Genomic DNA, 27,085 nt, shown 5'->3' on the forward strand with positions numbered 1-27,085 from the left:
GTCTCTGGGAAGGAAGGAGGGGCCCCTGGCTGGTTCGCGCCCTCCACGCCCTTCGTCCCTGCTCCACGGACGTTCTTCCAGCCGCACCCCCACTGCCAGTGCCCTCTGAACGACCTCCTGGGTGGTCCGGGGTCGCTCCCCCCTCGCGATCTCATCTTTAATCGAGCTGTGCAGCCCCTCCCAAAAGAGGTCTCTCACAGGGGCCGAATCTCTGTCCCATTCCAGGGCACTGACCAAAGCGAAAAAGCGGGCATGATATTGCCTTACGCTGGCCCTCCCTTGCCTTAGTCCATGCACCTCCTTCCGGGCAAGATCCACGTCAATGCTTGATAAAAAACACCCATCCATCGCTTTAATAAAGGCATCCGCATCTTGGAGCGCCGGATCCTTATCTCTCCATAGATTGCGCAGCCATGCTTTAGCATCCCCATGCAAATGGGACATGATGAATCCCACCTTCTCTTGCTCATCTCTAAAGTCTTTATTCAGCAGTTGCAGTGCGCACAGTACATCTGCTCTAAAGTTGGGATAGTGTTGCAGGTTCCCATCGAAGTGAGAGACCAGACCGCCTGTACGTCTCGCCAACCCAATTCCCTCCTGTCTGGGTGTCTGCTTTGTAAGCACGTCTAACCTGACTTGGAGATCCCTGCAGGCGGCAGCTGCCTCCTCCTCTCTCTTCCGGGATGCGAGAGCCTCTGCATTCAGTTGTGACACTGCTCTTCTGAGTTCCTCTATCTGCTGCTCAGCCGTCATGTCGGCTGCCGTTCGTGAGCTCGCTGGTAGGCACCTGCTTCTCTCCCCTCCTCGAGGCTGTAGATGCCCACACTTGTGAGACGGAGCTTACTGTCAGAGCTGCTCAAAGATCCTAGCTCACAGAGGATCACGCTAGCCAGCGATCATTAAGTAAAAGTCTTTATTGAGTTACAGTTTCCATTTTCAAGCTGCTGCGTGGAACTCTACGTCTAGTAGCTAGATCGGCGAAGCTCCGTCTGATTCTCCGCCCCTTGTGCACCAACTTAATATCCTAGCCCTGCTCCACCTTTTCCGCCTGACTGTTCTCCTCTGGGTCCCTCTGCCCCCCGGGGTTTCTTCCTTCCGGGATTCTTCTGACGCTGACCCGGACCCTCCTGCCTCCTTGCGCCGGGCTTTAGGACCTGGCTCCCTTTCCGGGCTGCTTACTGCGCCGCCTTCCTCTGCATTTGAACTTGGCGCGCGCGCCCAACCTTCCACTTTCCGCTTAACCGTTTCTTCGCTCCCCGATGGAGGTGTGGCCACTCCTGACTCATGCCCTCCCTCCTGTGGTGAGCTGCCAGCGCTTGCCCCCTGGCTCCCTTCCTCCTCCCTGCTCCCTAGCGGTGACGCTGGTCCCGATTTCCAACTGCTCTCCTCTGAGTCCCCTCTGGCTCTATCTTCCTGGGGTGCCCCCCTAAACTCCCCCCTTGCCCTGGCCACTGGTGCTCCTTTCTGTGAATCCTCTGATTCACTGGAAAGACTCGGAGATCTCGGGTCGTCGTCATCACTCATCTTTTCTTCTGCCTCCTCCCCTTCGCTCTCTGTTTCCTCCCTTGCCCTTGCCTCTGCTCCTAAACCCCTGACAGTATGCCTCCCGTTTCACCTTCCTCCTAGAAGCCAAAGGGGTCACCGGCGAAGAAGATGCCAAGAAGAGGGCGATATTCTTCAGCGTCTGTGGAGAGGAGATATTTGAAATCACCCAGGCTCTCCTTGCACCTGAAGACGGCGCTACCGTTCCTTACAAAACAATAATGGAATGGCTGAAGGGGCATTTTTCGCCGCAGCCCTCAGTGGTGGCTTGTCGAAATGCCTTCTACGCAAAGCGGCAAGCCCCTGGGGAAACCATAACTGGGTTTGTGACCTCTCTCCGCCAAGCCGCCCAGTTCTGCAACTTCTCAGAATTGGAGAACATGCTTCGTGACCGCCTCGTCGGTGGCCTAAAGGATGAGACGCTGCAACGACGCCTCTACGCTAAGAAGGACCTAACATTCCAGGTCGCCCTGGAGGAGGCCCTGGTAACAGAAGCTGCCAAGAGGTCAACGCAAGAGGCATGGCCAAGCCTGTCGTCCCAACCAAGGGTCCACCACGAAGACCTCACCGACGACTCAGGATCTGACAGGGAGGAGGTGCACCGAGTACAGCAGCACACTCAAGCAGCGCACAGACCACGGCTGCCTTGACGAGAAGGAGGGAACTGCGCGAGCTGCGGCGAGAGCCACGAGAGGAGGACCTGCTGTTTCCGCAACGCAGAGTGCAGGCAGTGCGGAAAATTGGGGCACATCGCTCGGGTATGTCGGGCTCAGCCCACCCGACGCCAGGCATCAGATGACCGATCCAAGAATCCCAGGGCCCAACGCACCAAGGCAACTCGACGGAGCTCACGGACTTCCAGGTATACCAGTTGCCCCACCCCAACGTAGAGAAAATTTATGTAGAGGTACAGATAGAGGGGGCCCCGTGCCGCATGGAACTTGACACGGGTTCAACTCTATCCATAATCTCGGCAAGGACCTTAAGGAAACTGTGTCCTACTCAAGGTCCCAAACTCAGGCCGGCCCCATTCACCCTCCGGGACTTCCAGAAACGTAAGGTCCCCACAATGGGGGTGGGGACCTTCAGGGTGCAATATCGAGGGCGGACGCGGCAACTGGACTTGCTCGTGGTCAAGGGCCCCTACATTAGCTTACTGGGATTGGCATGGTTTGGACCACTGGGGCTAGCCGTCACCGGGGTGAACCACACTAGCTTACAAGTGGACGTGGACACCATCTGCAAAGAATTTCCGGGGGTTTTCAATGGGAAATTGGGACAGTATATGGGGCCCCCCATTGCTCTACAGCTTGACCCCGCAGTACGACCTGTCAGGCTCAAGGCTCGCCGGGTCCCGTTTGCCCTGAAACCCCGTATAGACGAGGAATTGGACCGGCTCGTGGAGCAAGGAGTGCTGGAGCCTGTACCTAATGCCCCCTGGGAAACCCCAATCATCACACCCGTCAAGCCTAATGGTTCGGTCCGCATCTGCGCAGACTACAAATGTACCATAAACAAGGCCCTCACGGCCCACGCATACCCAGTGCCAGTGGTCAGCCATGTCCTTGCCACCCTGGCTGGGTCAAATTTTTTTGGCAAGCTGGACTTGGCCCAAGCATATCAACAGCTGCCAGTAGATGAGGCCACAGCAGAGGCACAGACGATTGTGACGCATAGAGGAGCGTTCAGGGTAAAGCGGCTGCAATTCAGTGTCAGCGTGGCACCAGGCTTATTCCAGAATCTAATGGACTCTCTCCTTAAAGGGATTCCTGGCGTCACCCCCTTCTTCGATGATGTGTTGATTGCTGGGCCCACACCAGAGGAGTTTGAGGACCGCCTCCGCACCGTTCTGCACCGTTTCCAGACGGCGGGTCTCAAGGTGAAGCGGGAAAAATGTCTACTAGGAGTGCCTCAGGTGGACTTTCTGGGATTTATGGTGGACGCAGAAGGGGTCCACCCGACTGGGGACAAGGTACGGGCCATTTGTGATGCCCCAGCGCCCAAGAGCAAGACTGAACTTCAGGCCTTCTTGGGACTATTGAACTTTTACCATTCCTTCCTTCCCCACAAGGCGGCGGTCTTGGAGCCCCTACACAGACTCCTGGACAAGCGGGCCCCTTGGGTGTGGGGCCAGTGCCAGGAGGCCGCATTCCAGGCAGTCAAGGACTTGCTTGTCTCAAACTCTGTCTTGGCACACTTCGACGAGAGGCTGCCAGTGGTGCTAGAATGCGACGCCTCACCGTATGGCATCAGCACTGTCCTGAGACACCAACTCCTGGATGGAAGAGAGGTACCGGTGGCATACTTTCCCCAGACATTCAACGCAACCGAGCGGAACTACTCGCAAATCGACAAGGAGGGTTTGGTAATCGTGAAGGGAGTAAAAAAATTCCATGATTTCTTGTACGGGCGGCCCTTTACCGTGGTGACTGACCATAAGCCGTTGCTTGGCTTGTTTGCCCCCGAAAAGCAGACCCCCCCAAGTGCTGTCTCCTTGTGTCCTCAGGTGGTCAATTTTCCTTGCCTGCTACCAGTATGCACTGATTTACCGCCCTGGGAAGGCGATGGGCCATGCGGACGCCCTCAGCAGGCTACCACTACCGGAAACAGGCCCCGACCCAGCACCTGCACAAGAGGTTATGAGCCTGGAGCTGCTTCCTGACCGCCCCATTCAGGCACAAGAAGTTGCACACTGTCAGAGCTGCTTCAAGATCCTAGCTCACAGAGGATCACGCTAGCCAGCGGTCATTAAGTAAAAGTCTTTATTGAATTACAGTTTCCATTCTCACGCTGCTGTCTGCAACTCTACGTCTACTAGCTAGATCGGCGAGGCTCCGTCTGAGTCTCCGCCCCGTGCGCACCAACTTAATATCCTAGCCTTGCTCCACCTTTTCCTCCTGACTGTCCTCCTCTGGGTCCCTCTACCCCCCGGGGCTTCTTCCTTCCGGGATTCTTCTGACGCTGACCCGGACCCTTCTGCCTCCTTGCGCCGGGCTTTAGGACCCGGTTCCCTTTCGGGGCTGCTCACTGCGCCGCCTTCCTCTGCATTTGAACTTGGCGCGCGCGCCCAACCTTCCACTTTCCTCTTAACCGTTTCTTCGCTCCCCGATGGAGGTGTGGCCACTCCTGACTCCTGCCCTCCCTCCTGTGGTGAGCTGCCAGCGCTTCCCCCCTGGCTCCTTTCCTCTTCCCTGCTTCCTGGCGGTGACGCTGGTCCCGATTTCCAGCTGCTTCCCCCTGAGTCTCCTCTGGCTCTATCTTCCTGGGGTGCCTCCCTAGACTCCCCCCTTGCCCTGGCCACTGGTGCTCCTTTCTGTGAATCCTCTGATTCACTGGAAAGACTGGGAGATCTCGGGTCGTCGTCATCACTCATCCTTTCCTCTGTCTCCTCCCCTTCGCTCTCTGTTTCCTCCCTTGCCCGTGCCTCTGCACCTAAACCCCTGACATCCATCCCCCCCTCGAAGCCCCCCAGTCCCCCCTCCCCTCCTTCCGGTGCTGGAGCTGGGGGCTGCTGTTGCAAAGGGACGAACGTCGGATATCGGTCGCTTCCCGTGGCAGGCCTCCAGCGGAACTCTTCCAGGTCTTCCTCTCTGCTCTCGTTGACGACAGTCACCTCCTCTTCCATCTCTGTGCCGCCGTGCTCGAAACCAGGGTCGTCCCCGAAAATGTCCATGTCCGTCTCTCCCGCACTTCCTCCAGGCGGCGTTGCTCGGCCGGAACAGTCCAGCCACTTCCTGCGGAACTGCTCCTCCGGCCTATCGTCCCACCAATACGAGGGTTCTGAGACAGATCCCGAGGGTGACCCCTCCGGGGAACGGACGTCTCGTGTTGGTTCCTCGTCCGAGTCGAACCCCCTGAACGTGCTGTCCGAAAGCGTGGGCGTGAAAAGCCAGTCGTCGAAAAAGTCTGCTGGCATAGGTCTATGTGGGAAGAGGGCATGAAACTCGTCTTTGAGCAGAGGTTCGTCTAAAGCGTAGCCCGGCACCCAGCTGTTCGCACTTGCCGGGGTGCCCTCCCTGGCGAGAAAGTATTCTACTCCCTCTTCCCCCCATCTGGAGTCCAAAATCTCCGTGACTTCGTTGATGCGCTCCTCCTGTGCCACTCCCGCGTGCCCCGTTCCTTCTCTGAGCGGACTCGGCGCCGTTCCGGGTTCCTGGAACCTGTGCGGTGCCTTGTAGGGAGTGAGCACCGATCTGTGGAACACCGGATGCATTCTGGAACCCTCCGGAAGCGCCAGCCTGAAAGCCACCGGGTTGACCTGCTCTTCGACTTGGTAGGGCCCCAGTTGTTTATGCCCTAGTTTCTTCTTGGCCAACGACCTGGCCGGCACTGCGTGGGCTGCTAACCAGACCCAGTCTCCCACGTGGAGCTCTTCGCCAACCCTTCTGTGTTTGTCCGCTTGTACCTTGTATGCGTGTTTAGCCAGCTCCAGGTGGCGCCGCAGCTGATCGTGGACTTCCTGCAGCTCCGACGCGAACGCATCTGCTGACTGCGGCTCCCCTTCTCCCCTGCATTCCAGTCCCGGAAAGGTTCTAGGGTGCCGCCCGTTGTTGGCGAAGAACGGCGTGACGCCCGTGGATACGTGCTTCGTGTTGTTGTAGGCAAACTCTGCAAGCGGCAGGTAATCCACCCACGTCGCAGGCTGTTGGTTTGCATAACATCTCAGGTACTGCTGCATGACGGCATTGGCTCGCTCCGCTTGCCCGTTGGTCTGCGGGTGTCTCGCCGACGCCAGATTGATCTTGACGTTGAGGAAGCCCATCAGTTTCTGCCAGAAATTCGAGATGAACTGCCGCCCGCGGTCGGACAGAATAGACCGTGGCAGACCGTGAACCTTGAACACGTGGTCTATGAACAGTTTGGCGGTTTGCTCCGCCGTGGCCACCTTAGCACACGGAATGAAATGCGCCATCTTGGAGAACAGGTCCACCACCACCAACACTGCCGTCTTGCCCCTTGAGCTGGGCAGATCCGTGACAAAGTCCAGAGCCACCCTTTCCCAAGGTTCGACCGGAGTTTGCAGCGGCTCCAACAGTCCAGCCGGCGGTTTGTGCACCGGCTTTGCCCTCTGGCAGGTGTCACACCTCGCTACGTAGTCTGCGACCTCCCCTCTCATTCCAGGCCACCAGAAATCCCTGGCTACTAATTCCACCGTCTTCTCCTTGCCAAAGTGCCCGGCCGTGGGTGCGTCGTGCAGCTGCTGTAGCACCTTGGCTCGAAGTTCGTCACCCGGCACGTAGATGGCCCCTTTACGGATGAGCAAGCCATCTCGTAGCTGGAAACCGTCGGCCGCTGCCTTGCCCCCTCGCACCTCTGCCATCTTCGTTTGTGCGAAGGAGTCCCCCTGCAACGCTCGCCGCACCGCCTCTAGGTCCACGGTCGCCGCGGCACACGCCCACACTGTCGGTGCAAAGATGTGCATGGCGGCCGCTGGTGTCGCGTCCTCCAGATACTGTGGCTTGCGGGAGAGAGCGTCTGCCATGATGTTGGTGTCCCCCGGGACATACTCTATTCGGAAGTCGAAGTCCGCAAAGAACTCAGCCCAACGTATCTGCCTCTGGTTCAGGAACTGTGCCGTGCGCCAGTGTTCCAGATTCTTGTGGTCCGTGCAAACCTGCACCGTGTGCTTGGCGCCGATCAGAAAGTGCCTCCACGCCTTGAACGCTGCATGAATGGCCAGCAACTCCCTGTCCCATATGGTGTAGTTCTGCTCGGACTTGCTGAGCTTCCTGGAGTAAAACGCTCCCGGCCGCCACACGCCCTGCGGGTCCTTCTGCAGCAGGACCGCCCCCACTGCTCTGTCCGAAGCGTCTGTCTCCACCCTCATCGGCATGCTGGGGTTGACATGAAGCAGCTGCTCTTCCGACGCGAAGAGACGCTTGAGGGCCTGAAAGGACTGCTCCGCCTGCTCTGTCCAGATGAACTTCTTTTTCTTGGAGCTAAGCGTGTCAGTGATGGCCGCCGTCTGCATCGCGAAGCCCTTGATAAACTTGCGATAGAAGTTCGCAAAGCCGACAAACCGTTGGACCTCCTTCCGGTTGCGTGGGCTCTTCCAATCCAACACTGCTCGAACCTTGGCGCTGTCCATGGCGAGCCCCTTGTCAGACAGCTTGTAGCCCAGAAAGTCCACCTCCGGCACGTCAAATTGGCACTTCTCCAGCTTGGCGTAGAGCCTGTGTTGCTTTAGCCTGCCCAGCACTTCCTTGACGTGCTTGTCATGTTCTTGCTGCGACTCCGAAAAGATCAGGATGTCATCCAAGAAACAGACGCACGTCTTGTAGAGAAGTCCCGCCAACACGTGATGCATAAATGCTTGAAAAACGTGAGCGCCATTTTGCAGTCCAAAAGGCATAACTCTGTATTCGTAGGTACCCAGTGGCGTGAACATGGCTGTCTTCCACTCATCACCTTCCCGCATGCGAATGAGGTTGTACGCCCCCCGCAGGTCCAACTTGGTGAACACCTTTCCCTTCCGTACCTTCGCCAGGAGGTCGTCGATGCGGGGCATGGGGAAGTCCGACGGCTTGGTCACACTGTTCAAAATCCTGTAATCCACTACAAGTCTTTTTTGGGGCGTGTCTCGCTTCTTAACAAAGAATACAGGACTGCCCCCCACTGCCTTAGACTCCCGGATGAAACCGCGCTCCAAATTATGATCGATGAAGTCTTTGAGTTCCTGCAGTTCGTCCTCAGACATGGAATACAGCTTCCCTTTAGGCAGCGCCGCCCCCGGCAGCAGGTCAATTTTGCAGTCATATGGTCTGTGAGGGGGTAGCCTGTCCGCCTCCTTCTCGCAGAAAACTTCCAGAAATTCTGCGTACTTGTGGGGAATCGCTTGCAGCGTGCCTAGCAGCAGCTGTGACTCCTCTTCCTCTCCTTCCTGCCTGGGTACGATGCAGTGTTCAGCACAAAAGGAAGAGCCGAAGACCAGCTGCCTCTGGAACCAAGCCATCGTTGGGCTGTGCTTGTCCAGCCAACTCATACCCAATACAATGGGCGTGTCAGACAGTTGAGTGACGTTGAAGCTGATGACTTCCCTGTGATTCCCAAGTCGCATCACCATTGGTGGCGTCTGCTTCACCACTTGCCCCCCTAGCAGCTCCCTGCCATCCACCGTGACAACCTGCAGGGGCAGTGTGGCCGGCAGCAACTGCACAGCGTGCCTGTCGACAAATTCCTGCCCTATAAAGTCCGCGTTGCTGCCGGAGTCGATGGTGATTGGCACGTCCATGGTGATTCCATTGGGCAGCTGGAGAGATGCTGTGAGCCTCACTACTGGTTTGGGCGGGAGGGGGTTCACGGGCTGTAAAATTTCTGGGGACTGCGTCACTAACACGTCTGGCTGGGCCCCAGTGCCTCTTCCTCCAGCCAGACATCGTCGTTTCCCTGCTGTGGTCCTCCCTGCTGCGTTGCTGCAGTCACCATTGCTGAGGCTGCAGTAAGCTTGTGGGGCCTCTGGGGACACTCTTTCGCCATATGCCCTGGCTGCTCACAGACGTAACACTTCCTGGTCCCTCTAGGAGGCTTCGCCTTCACTGCTGCCGGTGCTAGGGCTCTGGTTGCTGACTGAGCCCTTGCACCTCCAACCTCCATAGGTTCGGCTCCTCCTCCTGGCGGAGGCGTGGATTGCGCCCGCGCTGCTTCTCTGGGAAAGAAGGAGGGGCCCCCGGCTGGTTCGCGCCCTCCACGTCCTTCGTCCTTGCTCCACGGACGTCCTTCCAGCCTCACCCCCACTGACAGTGCCCTCTGAACGACCTCCTGGGTGGTTCGGGGTCTCTCCCCCCTCGCTATCTCATCTTTAATCGAGTTGTGCAGTCCCTCCCAAAAGAGGTCTCTTACAGGAGCCGAATCTCTGTCCCATTCCAGGGCGCTGACCAAGGCGAAAAAGCGGGCATGATACTGTCTGACGCTGGCCCTCCCTTGTCTCAGCCCATGCACCTCCTTCCGTGCAAGATCAATGTCAATACTTGATAAGAAACACCCATCCATCGCTTTAATAAAGGCATCCGCATTCTGGAGCGCCGGATCGTTATCTCTCCATAAATTGCGCAACCATGCTTTCGCCTCCCCATGCAGATGGGACATGATGAACCCCACTCTCTCCTGTTCATCTCTAAAGTCTTTATGCAACAGTTGCAGTGCGCACAGTACGTCGGCTCTAAAGTTGGGATACTGTTGCAGGTTCCCATCGAAGTGAGAGAGCAGCCCGCCTGTTCGTCTCGCCAACCCAATTCCCTCCTGCCGGGGTGGTTGCTTTGCCAGTACGTCTAACCTGACCTGGAGATCCCTGCAGGCGGCAGCTGCCTCGTCCTCTCTCTTCCTGGATGCGAGAACCTCGGCGTTCAGTTGTGCCACTGCTTTTCTGAGGTCCTCTATCTGCTGCTCAGCCGTCATGTCTCCTGCCGTTCGTGAGCTCGCTAGTGGGCGCCTGTTTCTCTCCCCTCCTCGAGGCTGCAGATGCCCACAATGTAGAGACGGAGCCTACTGTCAGAGCTGCTTCAAGATCCTAGCTCACAGAGGATCACGCTAGCCAGCGGTCATTAAGTAAAAGTCTTTATTGAATTACAGTTTCCATTCTCACGCTGCTGTCTGCAACTCTACGTCTACTAGCTAGATCGGCGAGGCTCCGTCTGAGTCTCCGCCCCGTGCGCACCAACTTAATATCCTAGCCTTGCTCCACCTTTTCCTCCTGACTGTCCTCCTCTGGGTCCCTCTACCCCCCGGGGCTTCTTCCTTCCGGGATTCTTCTGACGCTGACCCGGACCCTTCTGCCTCCTTGCGCCGGGCTTTAGGACCCGGTTCCCTTTCGGGGCTGCTCACTGCGCCGCCTTCCTCTGCATTTGAACTTGGCGCGCGCGCCCAACCTTCCACTTTCCTCTTAACCGTTTCTTCGCTCCCCGATGGAGGTGTGGCCACTCCTGACTCCTGCCCTCCCTCCTGTGGTGAGCTGCCAGCGCTTCCCCCCTGGCTCCTTTCCTCTTCCCTGCTTCCTGGCGGTGACGCTGGTCCCGATTTCCAGCTGCTTCCCCCTGAGTCTCCTCTGGCTCTATCTTCCTGGGGTGCCTCCCTAGACTCCCCCCTTGCCCTGGCCACTGGTGCTCCTTTCTGTGAATCCTCTGATTCACTGGAAAGACTGGGAGATCTCGGGTCGTCGTCATCACTCATCCTTTCCTCTGTCTCCTCCCCTTCGCTCTCTGTTTCCTCCCTTGCCCGTGCCTCTGCACCTAAACCCCTGACACACACCATTCCAAGAAAGATAGGGTCATTTCCCGGGTCCTGGACTGGGTGTGGAGGGGATGGCCCAGCAGCAGCCCCAGGCCAGAATTTGCCGGCTACACAACCCACAAACATGAACTGTCGGCCCACAAGGGGTGCCTGTTATGGGGAAGCAGGGCAGCAACACTGGCACGGCTTCAGATTGGCTGCAGGAAGTTCCTGCAGCCAATCCAGAGCCTCGCTGTCTGCACGCTGAGGTAAACCTGGTGCGGCCATGGATGGAGAGGGTGGGTGGCAGGCGGGCAGCAGGAAATACGCATACATAAATTAAACTAGATATATGATTGTTTAACATGACTGAGAATCGATCAGCCAGGGACTGAAGACTTTGAGAGTTTACGATCAGAATGTGGAAAATATGAAAACAACAAGAGGGAAGAAATATAACTATCTGAGATGAGTTCTTCAGAGGTCCAGAATATGGGAAGTCCATGTGAAATTTAATAATTAACAATTCAGATTGTAATTTGGTTGTTTTTTTAATTTAATTTTAATTTTTGAATTGGATTATGATTTGATTTGTTATAAATTGGAGGTTCTTAATGGAAAATTAATAAAAATAAATTTAAAAATAAATAAATTCAGTGATTTGGATGTTTGGAGTCACTAAGGCCATTGGTATGAAATTTTCCACTCCCCTTTCTAGCAGGGAAGAGGAAGAATCCGGTGGCATTTACCAGTCTTTTGGGGCCTGTTAAAGACATTCCTCTTTCAACAAGCCTTTTAGGTTGAGATTTTTTATCCCAGTTAGTATCTCATAGAATCATAGAATCATAGAGTTGGAAGAGACCACAAGGGCCATTGAGTCCAACCCCCTGCCAAGCAGGAAACACCATCAGAGCACTCCTGACATATAGTTGTCAAGCCTCTGCTTAAAGACCTCCAAAGAAGGAGACTCCACCACACTCCTGGGCAGCAAATTCCACTGTCGAACAGCTCTTACTGTCAGGAAGTTCTTCCTAATGTTTAGGTGGAATCTTCTTTCTTGTAGTTTGGCTCCATTGCTCCGTGTCCGCTTCTCTGGAGCAGCAGAAAACAACCTTTCTCCCTCCTCTATGTGACATCCTTTTATATATTTGAATATGGCTATCATATCACCCCTTAACCTCCTCTTCTCCAGGCTAAACATGCCCAGCTCCCTTAGCCGTTCCTCATAAGGCATCGTTTCAGGCCTTTGACCATTTTGGTTGCCCTCCTCTGGACACGTTCCAGTTTGTCAGTGTCCTTCTTGAATTGTGGTGCCCAGAACTGGACACAGTACTCTAGGTGAGGTCTGAGCAGAGCAGAATACAGTGGCACTATTACTTCCCTTGATCTAGATGCTATACTCCTATTGATGCAGCCCAGAATTGCATTGGCTTTTTTAGCTGCCGCGTCACACTGTTGGCTCATGTCAAGTTTATGGTCAACCAAGACTCCTAGATCCTTTTCACATGTACTGCTCTCAAGCCAGGTGTCCCCCATCTTGCATTTGTGCCTCTCATTTTTTTTTGCCCAAGTGCAATACTTTACATTTCTCCCTGTTAAAATTCATCTTGTTTGTTTTGGCCCAGTTCTCTAATCTGTCAAGGTCGTTTTGAAGTGTGATCCTGTCCTCTGGGGTGTTAGCCACCCCTCCCAGTTTGGTGTCATCTGCAAATTTGATCAGGATGCCCTTAAGTCCATCATCCAAGTCGTTGATAAAGATGTTGAATAAGACCGGGCCCAAGACAGAACCCTGTGGCACCCCACTAGTCACTCTTCTCCAGGATGAAGAGGAACCATTGATGAGAACCCTTTGGGTTCGGTCAGTCAGCCAGTTACAAATCCACTGAGTGGTAGCATAGTCAAGACCGCATTTTACCAGCTTCTTTACAAGAATATCATGGGGCACCTTGTCAAATGCCTTGCTGAAATCAAGGTAGGCTACATCCACTGCGTTCCCTTCATCTACCAGGCTTGTAATTCTGTCAAAAAACGAGATCAGGTTAGTCTGACATGGCTTATTTTTCAGAAATCCATGCTGACTATTGGTGATCACAGCATTCCTTTCTAGATGCTCACAGACTGTTTGCTTAATGATCTGCTCCAGAATCTTCCCTGGTATTGATGTCAGACTGACTGGGCGGTAATTATTTGGGTCCTCTCTTTTCCCCTTTTTGAAAATAGGGACAACATTTGCCCTCCTCCAGTCTGTCGGGACTTCGCCTGTTTTCCAGGAATTCTCAAAGATGACTGCCAGTGGTTCTGAGATCACATCTGCCAGTTCTTTTAATACTCTTGGATGCAGTTCATCTGGCCCTGGAGACTTGAATACATCTAAACTAGCCAAGTATTCTTGTACTATCTCCTTAGTTATTCTGGGCTGTGTTTCCTTTGCTGAATCATTTGCTCCAAATTCTTCAGGTCGGGCATTGTTTTCTTTATCGGAGAAGACTGAGGCAATCCATCTGTAATGGATTAGAATCGATTTTATGTATATGTTGTTGTTTTAATAGTAGATAGGTAGCCGTGTTGGTCTGCCATAGTCAAAATAAAAAAAATTCCTTCCAGTAGCACCTTAAAGACCAACTAAGTTAGTTCTTGGTATGAGCTTTCGTGTGTGTATCTGAAGAAGTGTGCATGCACACGAAAGCTCATACCAAGAACTAACTTAGTTGGTCTTTAAGGTGCTACTGGAAGGAATTTTTTTATTTTGTTGTTTTAATGTTTTTAATGTTTTAGCCGCTTTTATACAATGCATACAATTGTTTTGCATATGCTTTTATTGCATTTTAAATAATTTCAAGATGCCTTGTGGGAAGCAATTCATAAATGAAATAAAAAGTTATCCTTGATGTTTTCACTGTGGACTCACCTCAACTTATTTTACAGGAAATGATGCATAAATGGAATCAAATGCATAAAGAAATAAGAGCAGCATGTGTGGCTGTTTCTAGAGCACGGATTTTCTCAAGAGTGTACCCCTGCTTGTCCCTCTACTCCTACTTGGAAAACATTTAGAGAGCAAAAAGTATACATGCTGTACTTACCCAGAAAAGAAGATCTGTATCACACCGTAGAACAGGGGTGTCAAACTCAAATTCATCGGGGGCCGCATCAGCAGTTTGGTCACCCTCAAAGGGCCGGTTGTATCAGCCTAAAATATTTGAGCAGGCTGAGACCCCTGAAGTTGATGGGCTTCTACATTTAAATGGGGTGTGTGTGGCATGTGATAAATTATGTGAGGTTCGAGCTGGTCTTTGACCAGTAATAAATTATGATGATGATGATGATGATGATGTGAGGTGGGGCCTACCTGTCCCCCCTCAATATTTTATTCAGGCTGACACCCCTGTTATGAAAGATTACTAAAGTCTGCCCCTGTGGTTATGTATCATAACATTGTGCAGGCCCAGTCTGAGGGCACCTTTACTGGCCTGCGTCTTGTGGCTGGGGCTTGTCTGCGCCGTCTCTTCCTTCTCCGCCTGTTGCTGCCTCCTCCCTGTGCCAGGCGCTGGTGGGGGGGGGGAGATGTGCCAGTTGCACCCCAGTTTCTGACGATGGGGGCCAATGCTGCTTGTTCCTCCCTCTGCTTTTCAACACTACCATATCACAACATCACTATCACAATGTTGAAAAGTTGGTATCGTCCGCTTTTAGGGGCTGAGGGGCTTACTCAGTACGGACACGGGCACTCCTAGGAATTTATTGGATTTCAAATCCCATTGGGGGGCAGGGGCCGACTTTGGTAATATGGCACCCACCCTGAGTGAGGACAAAATTTGGTGCCCCCCCCCATAGAATAAATAGGCATCGTTATCATTATTTTGTGCTCCCTTGGCTCAGGGCGGGTGAGGCGCCCACACGGCCCCAAATCTGGCACTGGTGGAGGAAGCACATTTCCACGACGGGCCGAGGTAAGCCGAGGCTGAGGGGGACGTTCGCTTGCCCAGGTGCCGGGCTCCGTTCCCACTTGCTTCGGCGCGCCCGCTGCAGCCCTGCTGCCAGCAGCCGTCGGGGAAGGCGGCCGGCCGGGCTCTGGGGCTCGGTGGGGCCCGCCGGCAGAGGGCGGCGCTGCGCCTCGCCTGGGAGTGGAAGCCCTGCTGGGACGTCGTTTCCCACGCCGCGCGCCCGCGCCGCGCTCCCGCCTCCATCTTGGCTCGCTCCCTCCCGTCCTCCGCGCCTCGCCTGCCAGACTCACATCCCTGCCCGGCGGCGGCGGCGCAGCGGAGGCCGAGCATGGTGCCAGCAGCAGCTGCTGGAGCGCGCGGAGGAGCGTCCGGCCAGGCAGCTCCGCTCCGCTTGCTGCTGCTGCTCGCGCTGGGCGCCTCCTGGGCGGTGCGCCCAACGGACCAGAGCCGCCGCCAGGGACGCGGCGGCCCGTGGGATGAGCCGGGCGGCCTGCGGGGTCGCGCCGGTGGGGGACCTCCGGAGGCGGCCTCTCTGCTCACCACCTCCTTCGTGCTGAAAGGCGACGCGGCGCACAACCAGGCGATGGTGCACTGGACGGGCGAGAACAGCAGCGAGAACGGCGGCTACACGGGCCACATGACAAGGTCTGGCGGGCCGGATTCGGCCCGCGGGCCTTGTGTTTGACACCTGTGCCGTAGAATATTGCAGGATCCACGTAATCTAGGAAGTGAAGCATAAAAACAAAAACAAAACTGGATCAAAAATAAATTTCACATTTCCAAAACTGGTGAAGTCAGTTTATTTATTTATTTTATTAAATTTATATTACACCCTTTCTCCAAAGGAGTCCATGCAGAAAACACATCAATACCAAAACAAGACTAGTGAGATTTCTTGAAACAGTTGAAAACAATATTCTAAAACTGCCAAAAAACTGCTCTTATTCTCAAATTAATAATTTCAGGGGTGCCAGGGGCAGGACTTTCAGCTCTCAAATGCTTGGGTAAACAGGAGTGTTTTAAAATTTCTCCTAAAAGCTAATAATGAGGGAGACTGACACACCTCACAAATGAACGTTTCACCAAGAAAGTCATGTGGAGAGGTCACTGCCAAGCAGGCAACCCTCAGTGGCTTCATTGGGTTTCCCATGCTGATCCTATCCAGTGCTAGTTCTACTCAGAGCAAACCCATTACTAACTTAGGTTCATTCATTTCAGTGGAACTACTTTGAGTAGCTGAATCTGCACTTTCTTTTTCACAGGGCAGTAAAATGCTCAGGAAGTTGAATTTTGTTGTCAGGATCACATCATGAGACTTTTCCATATTTCTGCACAATCTTAGTCTACACACACAACTGTTGTCTTTTAGATAGCCAGCCTGTGGTTCTTCAGGGGTCTTTGGACTCAATTTCCTATCAACCCCACCCAACATGGGCAATAGGCAGGGATGATGAGAGTTGTGTCCAACAACATCTGGAGGGCATTTGCTACTCCCATTTTAGAGTGCATATCACTTTTATGCTATTTTCTCCAGCTTTCTACCTTTTCTGTCCTTGTGCTATGAATGGCTGAGCAATAGTTTGTGAATGAAAGTGGGAAATATCAAGCTTACCATGCATTTTCTTCAACACCCTGGCCATGTCTCTGAGACTGCTTGCCACATCCTGCAGTGCTTCTCCCAGGATTCTATTGTCAGGCTGAAGCATGCCATTAACCACCTGTGGCACTGCCTGTAGTAGTAGTAGTAGTAGTAGTAAGTAAGTAAGTAAGTAAGTAAATAAATAAATAAATAAACCAACCAACCAACCTTTATTGTCACTACACCACCTGTGTGCAGTGAAATTAAATGAGCCCCCTCCCCCCCATACAATGTGGGAGGCAGAGAGGGGTTGGATACAGACTTTTCATTCTAGAATCAAAGTGAACTGAGCACTGGTGCTTTCTATGCAATCCACACACAACTGAGATCCATTGCACATTGTTTTGCCCCTGAAAAGTGTTTCTTGAGAAACTAGCTTCATTCCAAAAACAAAAGCTTATTTGCAGTTTGATTCTGCATTGCCCTGCAGTAAGGCCACATTCACACTCATACATTTAAAGCTCTATGACGCCAAAAGTCATGGCTTCTCCCAAAGATTTCTGAGAGCTCTGAGTCATTAGACAACCCAAGCTTAGTACATAACAGTGTAAAACCATTCTGGGAATTCTAATTCTGAAAGGGGTCTCTCCCAGCAGTCTTAACAAACTAAAGATTGCATAATTCTTCAGGGGAAGCCATGACTGTTTAAAATTGTATAGTATATGGTGTGAATGCGGCCTGTGTCCATTTGAAAACAGATCAAAATAGACGGGGCATTTCTGGCAATGGAGTGTGTGTATCCACAATGATGTTGTGATTTCAATAATAGCTCCCTAATTCACCTAGGACATGTGCAGGCAAAAAAGGCTTGGGTAATCTAATCAGGGGGAGGGTAAACACACCCACCCTTGTGAATGGCACAACTTTCTGCAGTTTCTCATTTTACCACTCTTAAAATGACTTTACATTTTTGCTGCGATCTGAGGTATTTTTTAAAAAAGGCTCATGGACTTCCGGCGAGGCAAGATAGTGGGCGCCACAGCAGCATGGAGCTCCTGAAGACAGCCAGCTCCAACTGCGCTGCCTGGCTGGCTGGCCTCCAGTCTGCTACCACCGGAGGGGAACCGGGAGTCAGCGGGGGAAGCCGCCAAGACTCTCCCCAGTGACCTTGGCCGTGCCGGTGTGGTAGTGGCCCAAAGGGCCATAATGAATGTGATAATATGAACCCCTATAAATCCTATGGTAACCTGTTGTTTATAAAAGTGATGATTTGGCAAGTCGCCATGCTTCCCAACATGCATACTAACACAATCACGGTGAGAATCAAAGTTTAGTTAGCAATGCTTATTGCACATGTGTATTAAAGATGAAATGAGGTAATGATGTACATGATTGGTGAAAACTGAAATCCTTTGTTTGAAATGTTATAGATTTGGGCAGGGTTGCAGTTTGGCAAAAAGATTCGACTGTAACCTATTGCTTTGCAATAAACAACAATGGATTCCTAACTCCTCTTGTCTCTGAGTTTTATTGGTTTAACTCAGAAGATAAGCCATTTTTGGCTTACAACACCGGCTCCAAGAGACCCAACCAATGCCCTGGCAGAGCTCCAGGGCCTGAAGGCCTCTGAAGCCAAAGGGAAAACAAAGAAAAAAGTGGCTGCCGCCACTGCCACCGACACCAAAGAAAGAGGAGAGGTAGGTGAGAACCAGGAGGGCCAGGGCGGATTTTTTACCTCTATTTTTTCTAACTCCTAAGAATTAAAATGGAGGTGCCCAGAAGGGAGACCTGAACAGGCCACTTCCTGGGATCGCCACTTCAGCCCTGATTTTCTGTCCTTCTAATTTTTATTCTATTATTATTATTATTATTATTTCTCATTTTTTATATTAAATAGAAAAAAGAGAATAAAATAAAAATCTGAGTCCCTGTTTGTTTGTTTTTTGAGGGGGAATCCTTCCTCCCCCCACCTTCCCATTACTACCATCAGCCTCTTTTAAAACAAAACTTTTCCATTGCCCCCTCCTTTCCCTCCTATTTTATTTTCCCCCTCTCAAAGCGAGTTTCTACATATATAGATATATTTTACTTTTATCACTTGATAGTATATATACTACTTCCAGGCACCACCACCTCAACAGCTTCAGTTTCTTCTTTTCTCTTTTCTTTTTTCGGTTTTGTTGTTTTTTGCTTTCTCTTTCCTTCTTTCTTAACTCTTAAATTTCCTACTGCCTCCTTCCTCTCTCCTTTCTTTTATCTCCTTCCCCTCCAACAAATAATAATAATAAAAATAATTAAAATTACAGACCTATATCTCCCCACCCACTTTCAATAGTAACCCCCCTCCCCCCCTTTGTGGTCACCTACCTCATACATCCATAACTTGGACCACCACTGCAATTTTTTAATCATTACTGTCAGGGCTGCCTCAGGTCTCAGCTCACAAAAGACCAACGCCAAGCTCTTCTTATGTACAAGGATGTTTATTGCAGTTCATTAATGGTTCCACAACCGAGGCGTGCAGCCCCGCGTCTCTTTCTCCTAGACATTAGAAGTCCCCTCTGAATCGGTCCCTCCCCTACACCAGCTTAATAAGCTAACGCTGCTCCACCTTTTTCTCTCTTTCCTTTTCCGCAGGGTCTTTCTGCCCGTCGGGGTTCCTCCCCTCCTGCTTTCTCCTGAAGCAGAGTCTCCAGACTGCTCCTGCCCCCTCCTGCGGGCTTTGGGTCCTGGCCCCTCCTCCTCCGGGCTCCCTGTTCTCCCGCGCGCCTCCTCATTTGAACTTGGTGCGCGCGCCCAACTTCTGACCTTCCTTTTGACAGTTATGCTACTCCCCTCACTGCTTTCCTCCCCTTCCGGGAGAACGGCTTGCTCTGATCCCTCCCCTTTCTCTGTCATAGAATCATAGAATCATAGAATCATAGAGTTGGAAGAGACCACAAGGGCCATTGAGTCCAACCCCCTGCCAAGCAGGAAACACCATCAGAGCACTCCTGACATATGGTTGTCAAGCCTCTGCTTAAAGACCTCCAAAGTAGGAGACTCCACCACACTCCTTGGCAGCAAATTCCACTGTCGAACAGCTCTTACTGTCAGGAAGTTCTTCCTAATGTTTAGGTGGAATCTTCTTTCTTGTAGTTTGGATCCATTGCTCCGTGTCCGCTTCTCTGGAGCAGCAGAAAACAACCTTTCTCCCTCCTCTATGTGACATCCTTTTATATATTTGAACATGGCTATCATATCACCCCTTAACCTCCTCTTCTCCAGGCTAAACATGCCCAGCTCCCTTAGCCGTTCCTCATAAGGCATCGTTTCCAGGCCTTTGACCATTTTGGTTGCCCTCCTCTGGACACGTTCCAGTTTGTCAGTGTCCTTCTTGAATTGTGGTGCCCAGAACTGGACACAGTACTCCAGGTGTGGTCTGACCAGAGCAGAATACAGTGGCACTATTACTTCCCTTGATCTAGATGCTATACTCCTATTGATGCAGCCCAGAATTGCATTGGCTTTTTTAGCTGCCGCGTCACACTGTTGGCTCATGTCAAGTTTGTGGTCAACCAAGACTCCTAGATCCTTTTCACATGTACTGCTCTCAAGCCAGGTGTCACCCATCTTGTATTTGTGCCTCTCATTTTTTTTGCCCAAGTGCAATACTTTACATTTCTCCCTGTTAAAATTCATCTTGTTTGTTTTGGCCCAGTTCTCTAATCTGTCAAGGTCGTTTTGAAGTGTGATCCTGTCCTCTGGGGTGTTAGCCACCCCTCCCAGTTTGGTGTCATCTGCAAATTTGATCAGGATGCCCTTGAGTCCATCATCCAAGTCGTTGATAAAGATGTTAAATAAGACCGGGCCCAAGACAGAACCCTGTGGCACCCCACTAGTCACTCTTCTCCAGGATGAAGAGGAACCATTGATGAGCACCCTTTGGGTTCGGTCAGTCAGCCAGTTACAAATCCACTGAGTGGTAGCAGAGTCAAGACCGCATTTTACCAGCTTCTTTACAAGAATATCATGGGGCACCTTGTCAAATGCCTTACTGAAATCAAGGTAGGCTATATCCACTGAGTTCCCTTCATCTACCAGGCTTGTAATTCTGTCAAAAAATGAGATCAGGTTAGTCTGACATGACTTATTTTTCAGAAATCCATGCTGACTATTGGTGATCACAGCATTCCTTTCTAGGTGCTCACAGACTGTTTGCTTAATGATCTGCTCCAGAATCTTCCCTGCTATTGATGTCAGACTGACTGGGCGGTAATTATTTGGGTCCTCTCTTTTCCCCTTTTTGAAAATAGGGACAACATTTGCCCTCCTCCAGTCTGCCGGGACTTCGCCTGTTCTCCAGGATTTCTCGAAGATGACTGCCAGTGGTTCTGAGATCACATCTGCCAGTTCTTTTAATACTCTTGGATGCAGTTCATCTGGCCCTGGAGACTTGAATACATCTAAACTAGCCAAATATTCTTGTACTGTCTCCTTAGTTATTCTGGGCTGTGTTTCCTTTGCTGAATCATTTGCTCCAAATTCTTCAGGTCGGGCATTGTTTTCTTTATCGGAGAAGACTGAGGCAAAGAAGGCATTGAGGAGTTCAGCCCTTTCTGTGTCCCCTGTTTGCATTTCACCATCTTCTCCTCTGAGTGACCCCACTGTTTCTTTGTTCTTCCTTTTGCTACGAACATACCCATAAAAGCCTTTTTTGTTGCTTTTAACCTCTCTAGCGAGCCTGAGTTCATTCTGTGCTTTAGCTTTTCTGACTTTGTGTCTACACGTGCTGGCTATTTGTTTGAATTCCTCTTTGGTGGTTTCCCCCCTTTTCCATTTTTTGTACACATCCTTTTTTAATCTTAATTCAGTTAAAAGTTCTTTAGATAGCCACCCTGGCTTCTTTAGGCACCTTCCATGTTTCCGTCTCATTGGTATTGCCTGACGTTGTGCTTTTACTATCTCCCTCTTAACAAACTCCCAGCCATCATGAACTCCCTTTCCTTTTAGTATTACTGTCCATGGGATCTCACCCAGCACTTCCCTAAGTTTTATGAAGTCGGCTTTCTTAAAGTCAAGAAATTGAGTCCTAGTATGCTTGGCTGCTCCTTTCCGCTGTATAGTAAACTTCAGAAGAGCATGATCACTCGCGCCTAATGATCCTTCCACTTCTACCCCACTAACCAGGTCATCAACATTGGTTAGGACCAGATCTAAAATGGCTGTTCCTCTTGTTGCTTCTCCCACTTTCTGGACAATGAAGTTGTCTGCAAGGCCAGTGAGGAATCTGTTTGACCTTATGCTCTTGGCTGAGTTTGACATCCAACAAATATCCGGGTAATTGAAGTCCCCCATTACTACTATCTCCCTTCCTTTTGCATGCTTGGCCATCTGTTCCAGGAAGGCATCATCTATGTCCTCCGTTTGGCTTGGGGATCTATAGTAAACTCCCACAATGAGGTCTCTGTTATTCTTCTCTCCCTTAATTTTGACCCAAATGCTCTCACATTGGCTTTGAGGTTCTAAATCTTGGATCTCTTCACAGGTATACACATCCCTGACATATAACGCCACTCCTCCTCCTTTCTTGTCTGGTCTGTTTCTCTGAAATAGATTGTATCCCCCCATTATTACATTCCAATCGTGGGACTTATCCCACCAGGTTTCAGTGATGCCTATTATGTCATATTTAGTTTGCTGTACCAAGAGCTCAAGCTCATCTTGTTTATTTCCCATGCTTTGCGCATTAGTGTACAGACATTGAAGTCCATTAATCATTCCCCCGTGTCTCTTATTTAAGGATTTTTTCCTCCCACCACTAGGTCCGCGTGCTGTTTGCTCCATTTGGTCTATGACATTTGGATGATCATCTTCATTAATTGATAGACTCCTACCTTCAGGAGCACTGTCTCCCTCCCCCACATTAGTCAGTTTAAAGCCCTCCTGATGAGGTTTCTGAGATTTTTGGCAAAAACATTCCTCCCAACCGTTGTGAGGTGCAGAGCTGTCGCCGGAGCTGCTCCCTCTGACACACTGGAACCTCCCCCTCCCTCGCTGCGCTCTGGTGGGGAGGCTGGCCCTGATTCCCAGCTGCCGCTTTGGGGTCCCCTGCTGGCCCCCCGCTCCTGACACTTTCCCCCCGGGGCTCCCCTTGCCCTTACCACAGGCGCCCCTCTCTGGGAATCCTCTGATTCGCTGGAGAGACTCATGGAATCCCCTGCGTCATTGCTATCCTCTTCCTCGCTCTCCTGGGATTCCTCTCCATCGCTCTCCATTTCCTGCCTTCCCTGTGCCTCTGTCCCTGTACCCCTGACATCCATCCACCCTCGAAGCCCCCCCTTCCCCCCTCCCGCTGCTCGGGTGCAGGTTCCGGAAGCTCCTCAGTCGCTGGGGTAGATCTTGGATACAGTTCATCGACGTCAATCATCTCTGCTTCCAGCTCATTGCATGTGTGCTCGAAACCAAGGTCCTCTCCTAACACGTCCATGTCCTCCCCTCCCCCTGTCTCTTCGGACGCTGCTGTTTGCCAGGGCCCCCTCAGCAAGCTCCTGCGCCACTCATCCTCTGGTTGGTCGTCCCACCAGTAAGAGCGATCCGTGTCCACCCCCGAGCACGATCCCCTTGGAGGACTCGATTCTGGCGTGGTCTCCTCTGCTGAGGAGAACCCCCGGTAGGTGCTGCCTGAAAGTGTAGGCGTAAAAAGCCAGTCATCGAAAAATTCCGCTGGCATGGGCCTGTGAGGGAAGAGTGCATGGAACTCGTCCTTAAGAAGGGGTTCTTCTAGAGCATAGCCCGGCACCCAACTATTGGCACTGGCCGGGGTACCCTCTCTGGCGAGGAGGTATTCTACTCCCTCCGCCCCCCATCTCGAGTCCAGAATTTCTGTGACCTCGTTAAGTGTCTCGGCCTTCGGTGACTCCCCCCCTCTTGGGGACTCCCTGCGTGGGTCCGGTGCCGTCCCTGGCTCCTGAAACCTGTGTGGGGCTTTGTAGGGCGTAAGCACCGACCTATGAAAGACCGGGTGCATTCGGGAACCTTCTGGGAGGGTCAACCGATAAGCTACGGGGTTGATCTTGGCCTCAACTTGGTATGGCCCCAGCTGTCTGTGGTCTAGCTTCTTCTTGGCTAACAACTTGGTAGGCGCCGCCTGGGCTGCCAACCATACCCAGTCCCCCACCTGTATGTCTTCCCCTGCCCTCCTGTGCCTGTCTGCCTGCACCTTGTAGGCGTGTTTAGCCAGCTCTAAGTGCCGTCGGAGCTCCTCGTGGACCTCCTGCAATTCTGCGGCCAAATGCTCCGCTCCCTGCGTCGCTCCCTGCACCGTCGTCTCCACTCCCGGAAAGGTTCTGGGATGCCGTCCATTGTTAGCGAAGAACGGTGTCACCCCCGTCGACGCGTGCTTCGTGTTGTTGTAGGCAAACTCAGCCATCGGCAGGTAATCCACCCAAGCCGCGGGTCGCTGATTGGCGTAACATCTCAGGTACTGCTGCATGATCGCGTTGACCCTCTCCGCTTGGCCGTTGGTCTGCGGATGTCTCGCCGACGACAGGTTGATTTTGACGTGCAGAATCCCCAGGAGCTTCTGCCAAAAACTGGAAACGAACTGGCGACCGCGGTCGGACAGGATGGATCGCGGCAAGCCGTGCACCCTGAACACGTGGTCTATGAACAGTTTGGCGGTCTGCTCCGCTGTCGCCACCTTCGCGCAAGGAATGAAATGCGCCATCTTGGTGAACAGGTCTACAACCACAAGCACCGCCGTCTTGCCTCGCGAACTGGGCAGATCAGTGACAAAGTCCAGCGCCACCCTCTCCCACGGTTGCAGTGGCGTCTCCAACGGTTCCAGCAGTCCCGCTGGTTTCTGGTGCACTGGCTTGGACCTTTGGCAAGTGTCACACCTGGCGACGTAGCCCGCGACCTCTCCTCGCATCTGGGGCCACCAAAAGTCTCTGGCCACTAATTCCGCCGTCTTTTCCTTGCCGAAATGGCCAGCGCTGGGTGCGTCGTGCAACTGCTGCAGAACCTTCGTGCGGAGATCGTCTCCCGGAACGTAGAGAGCACCTTTACGGGTTAGCAGGCCGTCGTGTATCTGGAACTCGTCGTCCCTCGCTGTGCCTCTCCGCACCTCTTCCATCTTGGACTGTGCGAACGGATCCGTCTGCAGCGCGCGACGCACCGCCTCCAGGTCCACGACGGCTGAAGCGCACGCCCACGCCTGCGGTGCAAAAATGTGCTTGGCTGCCACAGGTGCCGCTTCCTCGAGATACTGCGGTTTCCTGGAGAGCGCATCTGCTATGACATTGTTGTCGCCTGGGATGTACTCAATCCTGAAATCGAAGTCCGCAAAGAACTCCGCCCAGCGTATGTGCCTCTGGCTCTGTAGCTTCGCCGTGCGCCAGTACTCAAGGTTCTTGTGGTCCGTGCGGACCTGCACGGTGTGCTTGGCTCCGATGAGGAAGTGCCTCCACGCCTTGAAATCCGCGTGGATGGCCAGCAACTCCCTGTCCCAGATGGTGTAGTTCCGACTTGCTGAGCTTCCGGGAGTAGAAAGCGCAGGGCCTCCAGTTCCCCTGCGGGTCTTCCTGTAAAAGGACGGCCCCCACCGCTCTGTCAGATGCGTCAGTCTCAACTCTCATGGGCCTGCCGGGATTCACGTGTAGCAGCTGTTCTTCGGACGCGAAGAGACTCTTAAGTCTCCGGAAGGACTGCTCCGCCTGGTCTGTCCAGGTGAACTTCTTCTTCTTGGAGCTGAGAGTGTCCGTGATAGCTGCCGTCTCCCCGGCGAAACCCCTGATGAACTTGAGGTAAAAATTGGCGAAGCCGACGAACCTTTGGACCTCCTTCCGATTTCGCGGGCTTTTCCAGTCCAACACCGCGCGGACCTTGGCGCTGTCCATGGCAAGTCCCCTGTCTGACAGCCTATAGCCTAGAAAATCCACCTCTGTTGCTAAGGCTGCAGTGTGCTTTTGGAGCCTCTGGGGACACTCTTTGGCCATGTGCATCGCACTGTCACAGATGTAACACTTCCTGTTCCCTCTAGGAGGCTTCGGCTTGACTGCTCCGGACGCTGAGGCTCCGGCAGCTGACTGAGCCTTTGCACCACCCAGTTCCATTGGCTCCTCCCCTGCCTGCAGCTGAGGTGAGGGACGCGTACGTCCTAGATCCTTGGGAAAGAAAGGAGGCGGTCTAGATGGCGTGTGAAGCTGGCGACCCTCCTCATTGCACCAAGGGCGTTCTTCATGGCGCACTCCAATGGCGAGCGCCCTCTGCACAACTTCAGCTAGGGTTTGAGGTCTGTCCCCCCTTGCCAATTCATCCTTTACAGGGCCAGACAACCCCTCCCAAAACAAGTCTCTTACTGCCAGGGAGTCTTTCTGCCATCTCAGTACATTCAGCAAGGCGAAAAACCTAGCATGGTACTGACGTACTGTAGCCTTGCCTTGCCTTAAACCATGCATCTCTTTGCGTGCTACATCCACATCCACGGTAGATTGGAAGCAAGCGTCCATGGCTTTGATAAATTCATCGGAGTCCCTTCGAGCAGGACAATCTTCGCGCCACAGATTGTGCAGCCAAGCCCTCACTTCCCCATGCAAGTGGGACACAATGAAACCCACTTTCTCCTCCTCATCTTTAAAGTCGTCGCGAAGCAAATGCAACGCATATTCGACGTCTGCTCGAAAACTGGGGTACTGCTTCAGGTTCCCATCGAAGTGGGCTACCAAGTTGCCTCCCCTTCTGCCCAGTCCTACGCCCACAGATCTGGACCCCGGGAATCCCACTTGGCATGCATGATCCCACCTGGCTTGCAGATCCTGGCATCGCTTCTCTGCCTCTTCCCCCTTCTTCTGGGAGACCACTACCACAGTGGTAAGCTGGGAGACTGCGTTGCGTAGATCAGCTATCTGCTCCTCCATACTCATGGCCGCCAAACTTCGTGAGCTTCGAAAAAATTTTTTTGCGTACTTTTGGGAGGGGACTTACTGTCAGGGCTGCCTCAGGTCTCAGCTCACAAAAGACCAACACCAAGCTCTTCTTAGGTACAAGGATGTTTATTGCAGTTCATTAATGGTTCCACAACTGAGGCGTGCAGCCCCGTGTCTCTTTCTCCTTTTTTTATATATATATATAAATTTTTTATTGGTTTTACAAAATTTTTAAGACAATACAAACATATAAAAAGACATACAAACACGTATAATTTCATAACCTTTTTTTCATAGACCGTGTTTCTCAGACTTCCCCATACCTCCCCTTTCTGCATCCCAATGTCCAAAAGTTTTTAGCAACTCTAAATATATCTGTCAGACCTCTGTCCTCTTAATCTTTCCTTCAATCTAATCTTATATCGCTGTAACCCTTTCTTACTCAAACCTCGACATTCTAGCATTCAACAAGTTTATAATAGTCCTTAAGATAGATTTTGAATTTCTTCCATTCTTCTTCCGCCGTCTCCTTTCCCTGATCACGGATTCTGCCAGTCATCTCAGCTAATGTCATATAGTCCATCACTTTCATCTGCCATTCTTCCAGAGTGGGTAAATCTGATGTCTTCCAATACTTTGCGATGAGTATTCTTGCTGCTGTTGTAGCATACATAAAGAAAGTTCTGTCCTTCTTTGACACCAATTGGCCGACAATGCCCAAGAGAAAGGCCTCTGGTTTTTTAGGGAAAGTACATTTAAGTATCTTTTTCATTTCATTATATATCATTTCCCAGAAAGCCTTAATCTTCGGGCATGTCCACCAAAGGTGATAGAAAGTACCTTCAGTTTCTTTACATTTCCAACACTTATTATCAGGCAAATGGTAGATTTTTGCTAGCTTGACTGGG

The sequence above is a fragment of the Podarcis bocagei genome, assembly GCF_964188305.1.
Source record: "Podarcis bocagei genome assembly, chromosome: 13".
NCBI lineage: Eukaryota > Metazoa > Chordata > Lepidosauria > Squamata > Lacertidae > Podarcis > Podarcis bocagei.